This window comes from Rhinopithecus bieti, unplaced genomic scaffold (assembly GCF_001698545.2).
Source record: "Rhinopithecus bieti isolate Rb0 unplaced genomic scaffold, ASM169854v2 scaffold_35864, whole genome shotgun sequence".
NCBI classification, from domain to species: Eukaryota; Metazoa; Chordata; class Mammalia; order Primates; family Cercopithecidae; genus Rhinopithecus; species Rhinopithecus bieti.
In genome coordinates, this window is record NW_016815828.1 from 398928 (window position 1) to 412296 (window position 13369).

The following is a 13369-nucleotide window of genomic DNA, read 5'->3' on the forward strand; positions in this document are numbered from 1 at the left end:
GGTTACATAACAAAATGAAGGCAGAAATAAAGATGTTCTTTGAAACCAATGACAACAAAGACACAATATACCAGAATCTCTGGCACACATTTAAAGCAGTGTGTAGATGGAAATTTATAGCACTAAATGCCCACAAGAGAAAAGAGGAAAGATCTAAAATTTACACCCTAACATACAATTAAAAGAACTAGAGAATCATTCATTCTTTACTTGAGATACCAATTATTTGATGTAGAAACTTGCACAGATGTGGCGGGGCCAATATGGCTGACTACAAGTAGCTGGGTTTGGAGTCTCCAGTTGAAAAAATAAAACCATAATAAGCAGGCAGATCCTTCACTGGCAACCAAGGTATCCAGGTTCTCTAGTCAAAATTGACTAGAAGGCAGGCATGACACTCAGAGAGAAGGAAGAACAGTGTGGTGTGGCAGCACACCTGAGAGCCACACTGTGAAGGGGAACCCCTACCCCCCACCCCCACCAACACACACACAAACACACACACACCAAGCCAATGGAGGCAGTGAGTGAGCATGCTACCCATCCAGGGAAACTGCTTTTTCCATAGAACTGTGCAACCCACAGATCGGAAGAGCCCACTCATGAACCTATGAAACCGGGCTTAGTGTCCCAACCCCAGAACTCACAGATTCTCACAGCCTCTCAGCTGGAATCTGCTTAAGCCCACTGAACTCCCAGGGAGAGGGGTGAACAGTACCAGCTGCAGCTGCCTGCTGTCTAAGCCCTTTGAGCTCCTCGAGGGAGGGGCAGCAGCCAGGACTGGGAATTGTAACTGCCTAACAAGCTAAGCTCCCTGGGCGGGTAAAGGACTGCACTCATTTCTATAGCTTCAGGCTGTAATTTTCCCCTGCTGGAGCCGGGGAGGCTGAATGGCTTGATCCTAAGACTTGTCCCCACAGCCCAACACACCAGCTGGTGCAGACTGCAGCCAGAGTTCCTCTTCAGGCCTGACCCTGAACCATCCGTCCTCATTCAGTGGGGCTTCCCTGCAGGAACTCCAATAACTCCAGCCAGAGGCTCGGGGACAGAGTTTGGATCTCCCTGGGTCTGAGTCCCTCAGGGAAGGTTTGGTAGCCCCAGGCTCTGCTGACCAGCAGCCTTAGCCTCTTCTTCTGGTAGTGCTGAGAAACCCAGGCAGCCCAGATGAGTGAGTTTCCCCCCAGCGAAGCACACCCTCTCCGCCAAGGTACAAAGTGCTTGGTCAAATGGATCCTGCTCCCCATGCCACCCAACTGGGGGAGACCCTCAAACAGGGCTGGTGAGACACTCTATACAGGAGCTATCTGACGGGCATTAGGCTGGTGTCTCTCGAGGTCAGAGGTCCCAGAAGAAGGAGCAGGCACCATCTTTGCTGCTCTCCAGCCTCCTTGAGTGACATCTCCAGGTACGGGAGTGAATCAGATCAATAAGGCCTGAAGTGAACCCACAGCAAACTGCAGCAGCCCTACAGAAGAGGGTCATGACTACTGCAAGAAAAAACAAACAAGCAGAAGGCGACAACAGCAACATTAAAAACAACCACAAAAAATGCCCCCACCAAAACCTCATCCAAGGGTCAGCAGCCTCAAAGACCAAAACTTTAGACAAATTCATGAAGATGAGAAAGAATCATCGAAAAAATGCTGAAAACCCAAAAGGCCAGAGTGCGTCCTCTCCTCCAAATGACTGCAACATCTCTCCATCAAGGGCGCAGAAGTGGACGGAGGATCAGATGGATGAATTGACCAAAGTAGGCTTCAGGATATTGTCCAGGAGAACTTCCCCAACTTAGCAAGACAGGCCAACATGCAAATTAAGGAAATATAGAGAACACCCTTAAGATACTCCATGAGAAGATCGACCCCAAGACACAAAATGATCAGATTCTCCAAGGTCAAAATGAAGGACAAACTGTTAAGGCAGCCAGAGAGAAAGGCCAGGTCAGCTAAAGGGGATGCCCATTGGACTAACAGCAGACCTCTCAGCAGAAACTCTATGAGCCAGAAGAGTGGGGGCCAATATTCAGCATTCTTAAAGAAAATAATTTTCAATTTAGAATTTCGTATCCAGCCAAACTAAGCTTCAGAAGCAAAGGAGAAATAAAATCTTTTCCAGAAAAACAAATGCTGAGGGATTTTGTTACCACCAGGCCTGCCCTGCAATAGCTCCTGAAAGAAGCACTAAATTTGGAAAGGAAAATCTGGTACCAGCCACTGCAAACACACACCAAAATATAAAGACCAATGACACTATGAAAAAACTGTATCAACTAATGGGCAAAATAACCAGCTAATATCATGATGACAGGATCAAATTCACACATAACAATACTAACCTTAAATGTAAATGGGCTAAATGCCCCAATTAAAAGACACAAACTGGCAAATTGGATAAGGAGTCAAGACCCTTCAATGGGTTGTATTCATGAGACTCATCTTATGTGCAAAGAGACACATAGGTTCAAAATAAAGGGATGGAGGAAAATTTACCAAGAAAATGGAAAACAGAAAAAAGCAGGGCTTGCAATCCTAGTCCCTGATAAAATAAACTTTAAACCAACAAAGATCAAAAAAGATAAAGAAGGGCATTACCTGATGGTAAAGGGAAAAATTCAACAAGAAGAGCTATTCTAAATATATATGCAGCCAATATGGGAGCGCCCAGATTCATAAAACAAGTTCTTAGAGACCTACAAAGAGCTGTAGACTCCCATACAATAATAGTGGGAGATGTTAACAACCTATTGTCAGTATTAGACAGATTAATGAGACGGAAAATTAACAAGGATATTCGGGACTTAAACTCAGCCCTGGATCAAGTGGACCTAGTAGACGTCTGCAGAACTCCCTACCTCAAATCAACAAAATACACATTGTTCTCAGTGCTACATGGCACTTATCTAAAATTGACCACATATTTGGAAGTAAAACACTCCTCAGCAAACGCAAAGTAACTGAAATCATAAGAAACAATCTGTCAGACCACAGTGCAATCAAATTAGAACTCAGGATGAAGAAACTCACTCAAAAACACACAATTTCATGGAAATTTAACAGCCTGCTCCAGAGTGACTCCTAGGTAAATAATGAAATTAAGGCAGAAATCAAGGAGTTCTTTGAAAGCAGTGAGAACATAGAGACAATGTACCATAATCTCTGGGACACAGCTAAAGCAATGTTTAGAGGGAAATTTATAGCACTAAATATCCACATCAGAAAACTAGAAAGATCTGAAATTGACACCCTAACATGACAATGAAAAGAGCTAGAGAGGCAAGAGCAAACTAATTCAAAAGCTAGCAGAAGACAAGAAATAACGAAGATCAGAAGAGAATTGAAGGAAATAGAGACACAAAAAACACTCCAAAAAATCAATGAAAGCAGGGGCTGTTTTTTTGAAAAAATTAACAAAATAGACTGCCAGCTAGGCTAATAAAGAAGAGAGAGAAGAGTCAAATAGACACAATAAAAAATGATAAAAAGAATATCACTACTGACCACACAGTAATGCAAACTACCATCAAAGAATACTATAATACCTCTTTGCAAATAAACTAGCAAATCTAGAAGAAGCGGATAAATTCCCAGACACATACCCATTATCAGTGCTAAACCAGGAAGAAGTTGAATCCCTGAATAGACCAATAACAAGCTCTGAAATTGAGGCAGTAATTAATAGCCTACCAACCAAAAAAAGCCCAAGATCAGGCAGATTCACAGCTGAATTCTACTGGAAATACAAAGAGGAGCTGATACCATTCCTTCTGAAACTATTCCAAAATAATTGAAAAGGAGGGACTTCTCCCTAGCTCATTTTATGAAGCCAGCATTATCCCGATACCAAAACTGAGAAGACACACAACAAAAAAATAAACTTCAGGCCAATATCTCTGATGAACATTGATGTGAAAATCCTCAATAAAATACTGGCAACCTGATTCCAGCAGCACATCAGAAAACGTATCCCTTACAATCCAGTCAACTTCATCCCTGGGATGCAAGGTTGGTTCAATGTACTCAAATCAATAAATGTAATCCATTACATAAACAGAACCAATGACAAAAAACACATGATTATCTCAATAGATGTAGAAAAGACCTTTGATAATATTCAGCATCCCTTCATGTTAAAAACCGTCAACGAACTAGGTATTGATGGAACATATCTCAAAATAATGAGTTATTAATGAAAAACCCACAGCCAATATCATATTGAATGGGCAAAAGCTGAAAGCATTCCCTTTGAAAACTGGCACAAGAAAAGGATGCCCTCTCTCACCACTCCTATTCAATATAGTGTTGGAAGTTCTGGCCAGGGCAATCAGGCAAGAGAAAGAAACAAAGGATATTCAAACAGGGAGAGAGGAAGTCAAGTTGTTTCTGTTTGCAGATAACATTATTTTGTATTTAGAAAACCCCAGTGCGGTGGCTCACACCTGTAATCCCAGCACTCTGAGAGGTCGAGGTGGGTTAAACTAGTTTACAGTCCCACCAACAGTATAAAAGTGTTCCTATTTCTCCTCATCCTCTCCAGCACCTGTTATTTCCTGACTTTTTAATGATCGCCATTCTAACTGGTGTGAGATGGTATCTCATTGTAGTTTTGATTTGCATTTTTCTGATGGTCAGTGATGATGAGCATTGTTTCATGAAGATACATTAATGTTTTTTAAAATCACCATAACTGAATTATGAGAACTTTGACAGAAACAAGACAGAATGTGTGCGGATTGATCTATTAAAAGGATATTCAGAACTATTCAGAGGAAACAGCGTTTCCTCTAAGATGGTAGCAGTGGTGTCAGAGAGAAGCTTGTATCTATGAAATAATTGGTGGGACTCATTTGCCTGCAAAGCAGATTGCCATGGGAGATGTCAAAAATGTTCCCAAGATCCTAGGTACCTCAGGTGAATGGATTGTTTTCCTTTTGCTTGTAAACGTTCATGACATTAAGATGAAGTTTGGAGAGAATATCTGGATGTATTGAGTTTAAATTGTCTATAACATATCCAAGTGGAAATAAAAACATAGATCTGAAATAAAAAGGAGCGATCTGAGCTTGAGGTGTATATTAGACAGACAACTGTGCATTGCACAGAGAGAATGCATGAAATGTGTTTCCTGTGTCTCACTTGCTACCTTTCAGTAAGTATTTAAATTTTAATTATGTGGTATTTTATTTTGTATATTATTTTTGTGTTTGGCTGGCTAACGAGGTTGGATCAATTGCTTGAAGAATGCTATTCAAAATGACAGAAACTTTTAACGTGAATGAAAAAGATGGCAGAGCAAGGAGACAGATCTCAACATTGACATTCAGTTACTCTCAAAGGGGATTACCATCATAGAATACATGAGAAACATCTACTCTTGAAAACAAAGCGAAAACATTATGAAAAAGATTATAGAGTTCAATGCATATATGGTAGAATTGGGCTTTTAGCAACCAATATTATAATATAAGTCTTAGATATAAGTAAATATTTTCACTGACAACATGACTAGAACCATCATAGAAATGTGGCACTTTGCAAAGTGTTTTATCCAAGGCTATATTTACTGCAAAGAGCTGAAATATTATTGAAAGACCTGTAAGATATGTGTGGCATTAACCTCCAAAACAAGCTAAAAGTTGCAAAATGGTCACATTTAGGTTTTATGATCATTATATAGTGTATAACTGAAATAAGTAAAGAAAGTTTACTAATTTTCCCTTGTAAACATGGATGAGACATTACTAATAAAATTGAAATCTTCCAATGAAGATGATGTGTAACTTTCTTTGTAGATTTAGTTATAAGGAGTCACAGCTGGTCATAACTGTGATTGTTGCAACATAGACATCTTAGCCACAAAACTGTCCGGTTCCAACGTGTTAGGATTTAATAGAAATAGAAGAACATTGAGACTAGTTTTAGTACAGAAAGAGCAAAATTATGACAGACTTGCAATAATCCCAAAACATTTTAAGAGCAAAATTCTGTTTTTTGTTTGCTTGTTTGTTTTTGTATTTGTAACAGCAGTTCACATTTTATGACATTTGAAAATTGATGACTTTCATACAGAATATGTTGTACTATGCTTTGTGGAAAGGCATAGAATTTAAAACATAAAACTGTATTATAGTCTTGAGTGTTACATGATTATGTTAAAGATAAACTCAAGATTCCTCAATTTATTCTCTTTCTGCACCGTTGAAACGCTGGTTCAGATTTTAGCTGACAAATTTACTTGATGATTGATGTCTGAGGGAGACAGAGCTTTTGTCTGATTGCTTTTACAGAGCAATGGAGTAAAATTTTGGTCAGTATCTAGTTCAAAATTATTATATTTATATTACATTGTATATTTTAAAGTAGAAAAGAATGTACCTATAATTTCTTTTGTTTCATGCAATTCCACACAAAATATTAAAACACATATCTGAAAAGTAGTCACAGCTGGTAATAAGAATCATTGTCATAATGTAGACGTCTTAGTCAGAAAACTATCTGTCTCCAAATTGTTAAGATTTGATAGAGATATGGACATTAAGAAAAATGTTTGTACCGAGATGCTGTAATTACTGTGGACCTACAATAATCAACAACAAAAAATGGAGTCAAAGCTGATCATAATTATCATTATGTGTTTTAATACTTTTTAAAGTTTTGTAAAAGTTTTGACAAAAATTCATATAAAAAACCAAATATTTTAGATAACATATTTTTATTAAGTACGGTGTATTCTACGAGTAGATTTGTACAATGACCATACACAGGGAGTTTGTTTGTATAATGAAGTCCAATCATAACAATACTCAATTCTCATAGAGTATTCAAGAGAACTGAACCGAGGCGTCTTCCTAAATCATCCGTGTTCAGCATCTGTTTGTTCCTATGTATGATAGTCATCATGAGCACAGTTCTTACCTCTTGAAATGATCATAGACACAAATTCACAGATTGGTATTTGCTAGTACTTGCAATTTCCACCCTTCCATTTTTCATCTTTTTTTTTCTGTTTTGATTTGTCAAAAAACCAACATGTATTCAAAGTCTTTCATTTACTGGAAACCATCCGTTTTTATTTTGAAATCCCTATTGCTTGTAGTTCACATGCCCTTCCTGGAATGTTCTTCCTTTATTTCTCCTCTCTACCCACCATTTTCTACCTAATATTTAAAAAGTGTTAAATATTTCTTATTTTACAAAACTTGCTTACCCTGCACTCAGCATAGCTGTGATTGTGTGCACATCATTCTAAACCAGGGTTACTGGCTTATCAGTTGTCTCTGCCCTCAGAATTTGTGCTCTCTGAGACCACAAACTATTTATTTGTACCTTCTAGAAAAGAGTGTTTGGCATACAGAAACTACTGAGTGAGCCATTTAAATAAAGTAATGAATACATAAATGACTAAAATAGTAAATTACTATTATTGGCACACATTAGGCAAAAAGTTAAGGAAGAACAATATTTAGTTTAAAATACATGGATGCAGAGAAAATAAAATATTTTTGTAACTATCAAATTGCTTGGAAATGTTGTTTTCTAATTCTCAATTTTATTTTGCTTATCTATTTTATGTGTTTAAACTTGTGTGTTAACTAGGGGACTATGAAACTCTTTGAAATTCTGAAGCATCACCATCTCCCCCCGATATTTACAGTGAAAATTTTCATCAAATTTTAACAGTTCGGAGATCCTCTAAAATTGAACCAAACTTCCGTGGGCTAACTTTTTAAACTGCTGGTCAAAGAATTAATTACTAACATATGAATTTTAATTTAGGACAGTATGCAAATGATGCTAAATTAATTACTTTGATAATATCTTACCAAAGCTTAATAATTGAACACCATTATATAATTAAATGTCCACTATAAATATCTTTTAAAATTCCACTTTATATACAACTCCTGTTAGAAAAGTAACAGCATAACCATTTGATATTTATTATCAAAATCTACAAAATTTAATTCATCTCCCTAATAAAGAACACAATTGTTTCCTTTATTTTAACTGTCATTTAAGGAACTGAGAAATACAGAAAACATTTAAATCTCACTCCAATACAGAAGAAATAAATATTTTCAGTAATATCTAGGTAACAACCAACAATTTTAACATATTAAAGCGGTACTCACTACTGTCCATCTCTACTGTCCTGACTTCAACTTTGAAAAGTTCCATGTGACCAAAGAAATGCTCAAATTAATCCTGGTAGAAGTAATTCACCTAGATCTAACATAGTTATTGCAAGAAGATTCAGCTCCTTAAATCTCAAAAGAGATAATCGCCACTTTTGTCTGTACTTAGGAACACAGCCATTAGGTGGGCAAGATGATTAAACAGGAAATTAGAGCAGAAAATAACAAATGCTAAGGGAAAGTGTGCAGAAAAGAGTGGTCGCATGTTATTAGAAGAAAATGGCAAATAGGCCGGTTGTGATGGCTCACACCTGTAATTCCAGCACTGTGGGAGGCTGAGGCAGGTAGATCATGAGGTCAGCAGTTGAAGACCAGCCTGATCAACATGGTAAAACCTCGTCTCTACTAAAAATAAAAAAATTAGCCAGGCGTGGTAGCGTGCACCTGTAATTCCAGCTACTCAGAAGACTGAGGCATGAGAATTGCTTGAATCTGGCAAGCAGAGGTTGCAGTGAGCCTAGATTATACCACTGCACTCCAGCCTGGGTGACAGAGTGAGACTAAGTCTCAAAAAAAGAAAGAAAGAAAAGAAAAGACACTGCAAATAACATGCAGTAGAGAATTTTTTTTTCTCAGAAAGTAGTGATAGATAATCCTATGAGAGCTAAAATTTTAATATATGCATTAGACATTTTGTTAACAATATACTTTTCAATGTAATTACTAAGGAAGATTAATCGTTAAATATTTGGACTCTGTTTGAAAATTTCCACTTCTGTTTCATCATAGGTACTTTAGTAGTTGTCTAGATGTTTAGTCTTTCCCCAGGCAAGAGCATCATTTTATGGAAGCCAACCATTTCTTTTCTCATTAAGACCATGTTAACGAACATACATACACACACACACACACACGCACAGACGCACACACGCACACACACACACATGCACACACAATGAATAAAGAAAAAAGAAAACAGTGACAGACTTGAGCATTTGTGGATTGTGGTATTCTTGGGAGTCCTGGAACCAGTCCCCTGAGGATACTGAGGGAAAACTGTACATCCATGGATTCCTCAATAGAGATATCTCTGGGGGGAGAGCACTGTGGTGGGGGGGATCCCTACCCTTAGGAAGAAGTCGGATCTCTGACTACATGCAGCTCCCATCCCTTCTCCACCACACAGGCAACAAGTAACCCTGGCCCTGGGCTTCTAGCAAAGCAAGAACCCTTTCCTTTCATCTCTTTTGTGTAATGGTCTTCCAATACATTTATGTTTGTAAAAGTAGGTCCATTGACTAAGATAAATGACAAATAAATAAATGAAAAATAATAAGCCGAGAAAAACACCAGTAGCCTTAAAAGGTAAATTACTGTCCCCCCATACAAATATACTTTTAAAATGGCTAAGATTTCTTAAGTGTCATTGTGCTCTACTGCATTTTGCACATTATTTAATTATTGAAAGCACCTATAATGTACACAGTTATCTCAATTTTATTAATTTATAAATTATATTATTAAATTATAAATTTATTAAATTTTGACACAGGTAAGTTAAATTGCCTATGGTGCCTGTGAAAGTAAGTGATAGAGTTACTCCTCTACACTAGTCTGCCCCACTCCTAACCTTGGGCTCAAGTACAAGAAATCTGTATAACCGCTACTACCCATAGGTAACATAACATCCTAACTGGTTTGAGGATAACGTCCCTGACAATAGTCAAGTTATAGAAACAACCTAAGTGCTCTTCTTGGGACAAGTGGCTGACGAAATGGGGGTATATATTATTTAGTTATAAAAAAGAACGCGATCTTGCCATTTGCACAACATGGATGAGCCTGGAGGACTGAAATAAGCCAGGCACAGAAATAAAAACATTGCATGGCTTCATTTATATGTCAAATCTAAAATTTAAAAAGCAAGTATACAGAGATAGAGAACAAAACAGTACTTAACAGGAGTGGGGAGGTGGGGAAATGGGGAGATACACGTCTGAAGATAAAAAGTGGCAGATCCATGGGAGGAACAGGTCTAGGGGTCTAGTGCACAGCAGGAGGACTACAGGTAATAAAATTGTACTGTCTGTGGAATTCACACTAAATGAGTAGATTTTACCTGCTCTTGCCAAAAAAAAAAAAAAAAGTTGGTCACTATGTGAGATGATGGACATGTTAATTTGCTTCATTATGGTAACCTTTCTACTATCAGTATCTCATAACATCGTGTTACATGCCTTAAACATACAAAATTAAAATTTATTTTCAAAATTATGGAAAGAAAATAATTAACAGCTGGCCTTGAAAATTACCTCCTACCTCAAGGATAACTGTACAAAGTTTGACCTTTGAGTAGTACATTTTGTAATATTGTCTGATAGGATTTTACTAACTAGCAGATGAAGGAGTTACCATGGGTTGGTGTTGCTATGTACTAAATCCCACTCTAGGCATGATGTTAGCAGGTTCGACCTCTTTGCCTGGCTCATTTAATGGATACAAGTCTGTAGGTTGTGGATGGCAGTGGGAGCAGACCAACACCGTGCAGGTCTTAAGGTGGCACATGAAGAAAATTTAAAAATAATTTTGTAAAATTTCTAAAGGTGAGTCTCCTTTTTAGTTTACCACAAGATGGCAATTCTAAGAGAGTTCGCTGATAAAATGGGAATCCCTGCGAGGCTCACCCACTCTCCCTTTAGCATGCTGCTAGGAGTCAGTCCACGTAGATAAGCTTGAGCTGCATGACTAGCAAAATATGCAACTGATGGGCCTCAGACTCAGCACTAGGCGGGTTCTTGAAGAACACTCATCGTCCCACAGCCAGAACACATCTCAGTGTGCAAAGGGGGCCACACTTTGCATCTGAAGCTGGAAGCTGCATCTTAAGTATCAAAGGCCTCTGAGAGTTTTATGCTGGTAAAATCTCCCTGCTCCTTCCTTGAATCCTCTGCTAATGCTAACAAGTGTTGCACTTGGTAAGAATTTGGAGCCCTGTACATCTGTGATGACAATTTGATCCCATTTGATCCCAAGATGCCACAATAAGCAAATTATCTAATGAAAGTGCTTTTTAAACATTAGCCTATTATTCATTTTCAAAAAGTATAAAATACTGCAAAGAAGAAAGGAGTGATGCGTATATTAGATCCAGGAGCTATTGAGGTGTCAAAGAAGGTGAGGAAGTAAGAAAACAATAAGACAAGGAAAATATATTTATCTAGCACACCAAAACCACATGATGGTAGGCTTTAGGAGCAATGTCAATTGGTACAAAGCAGAAGAGCAAAGTGTTTGCCACTGTGCTGTATAAGTAACACGATACATAGAATAAAAATAATTAACTATAATAATTTAGATCCAAGGTGATGAGATGAGTGGCTGTAAGAAGGAAAAAGACATACATAAAGGAAGAGAAACAAGTTTAAAGGAATAATCAATATAATTTATTGATGATTAGATATGTAAAATACCTAGAACTGCTTCAAAAGCAGCACTGAGGCTCTGGGCATGGATTATATGAGAACGCATTAGTCAATGACAGAGACAGAATGTTTGAATGGAAACCAGGTTAGGGACTGTGGTTGGGGAGGAAGAAAAAAATGAGACATTTAATTTATGGTGACACTCACTGGAGAAAATGGAATGACAAATGATACACACTTATTTAAAATAAAATAACAGTCAACAAGTGAGCCAGAAATAAAACTCAAGACCCTAACACCAAGCATAACAATATCATTATCCAAGAGCCATCCTACACACAGGAAATCTTTGAAATAAACATTCTATTTTATTTTACAGTTAATGGAGTTAGACGAAGTCTACCTTTCTGAGTGTCAAATCAGTGCACTTTTGTGCTCAGGAAATAGACAATATATTACTGGGTTTCCATGAACACACCGAGTAGCTTCATCTGCTATTCAACATCGAGTTTCTTCATCCGCAAAAAAACACTTTTATTTTGGTAAGTTCTTAAAAGCTGTGTTAAAACGTGCAAGGGCTTCTGTGTGGTTTTTGAAGCCTCACCACTTCATGTGCAGGATTAACATTCTAAAGAGGACAGCTTCTGCAAATATTAAATTACAAAGGAGTTTCAATGCAGGCCTGCAGCCTCAACTCGTGGGCGTGGAGATCAAAGGGGCAATTCTGACCCGTGGCTTCTATCAATTTCCAGTACGGAAAAAAATCAGTTTTGTATCATTTACTAAAACCCGAATTCCAGATTCTGGCAAATAAATAAATAAATAAATAAATAAATAAATAAATATAAAAGCATAAGGCACTTTAGAAGTGTTTTGTTTTGCTTTGTTTTAATGCTTGTTGCCTTCATGATCTGAACATATAAATATGTATATATGTGTATATATATGTGTGTGTGTATATATATATACACATATACATGAGTTGAGGCTGCAACTGTAATCAGAACATGGCATGGTTCTGCACAAGTGAACCCATAGTCTACTAGTGAAATAGACTAATTAATATGTTAAGAAGCATAATGAGATATTCTATAATGGATATCTGGAAAAAGTTCTACAGTACCCCAAAAAGAGAAAAGAACTATTTATACCTGAGTGTTTTCAGGGTTAGCGTTTGAATGAAGGAACGAGTTGAAACAATAATGGGAAGAGAGTAGGTATAAACTAAGCTATATTGCTAATTAAGTTAAATATAGATAAACTGAATGCATGAATTGTCAGCAATTATAAGACTAGATGAAACAGTAACCTCCCAGCAACAAGCAAGAGAGTCCTATAGAAGATCTGACAACAATGATGAATGAGGACAGAGTGAGAAAACGCTGCGGTCCTTGATGCTATCATTGACTCACTCGAATCCTGCTTTGACATTGACTTCCAAGTATGTGATACAATTAACTGCCTGAATGGTTTAAGGCACTTGGAAGGGCTTTTGGTGCAATTGCAGATGAAACTATTACAACATAACACATATAGAAAGAGTATCCCTTACACATTTTTTGAAAGGAAAGAAGAATGAGTGAAGCAAGAAAGGAAGGAAGGAGAGAAGGAAGAAAAGAAGAAAAGAAGAAAAGAAGTCTCAGGAACTCAGATGTCTTGATTTATACCAGTTGAAAAATGGCCAAACTACTTATTTGCACCATGAATTACATATATATACGTAATTATATATATGATTTTATACTTCTTAAACTGTTTAAAATTATATATATAATTATAATTACTGTAATATGAGTAATTATAATATATAGCGGAT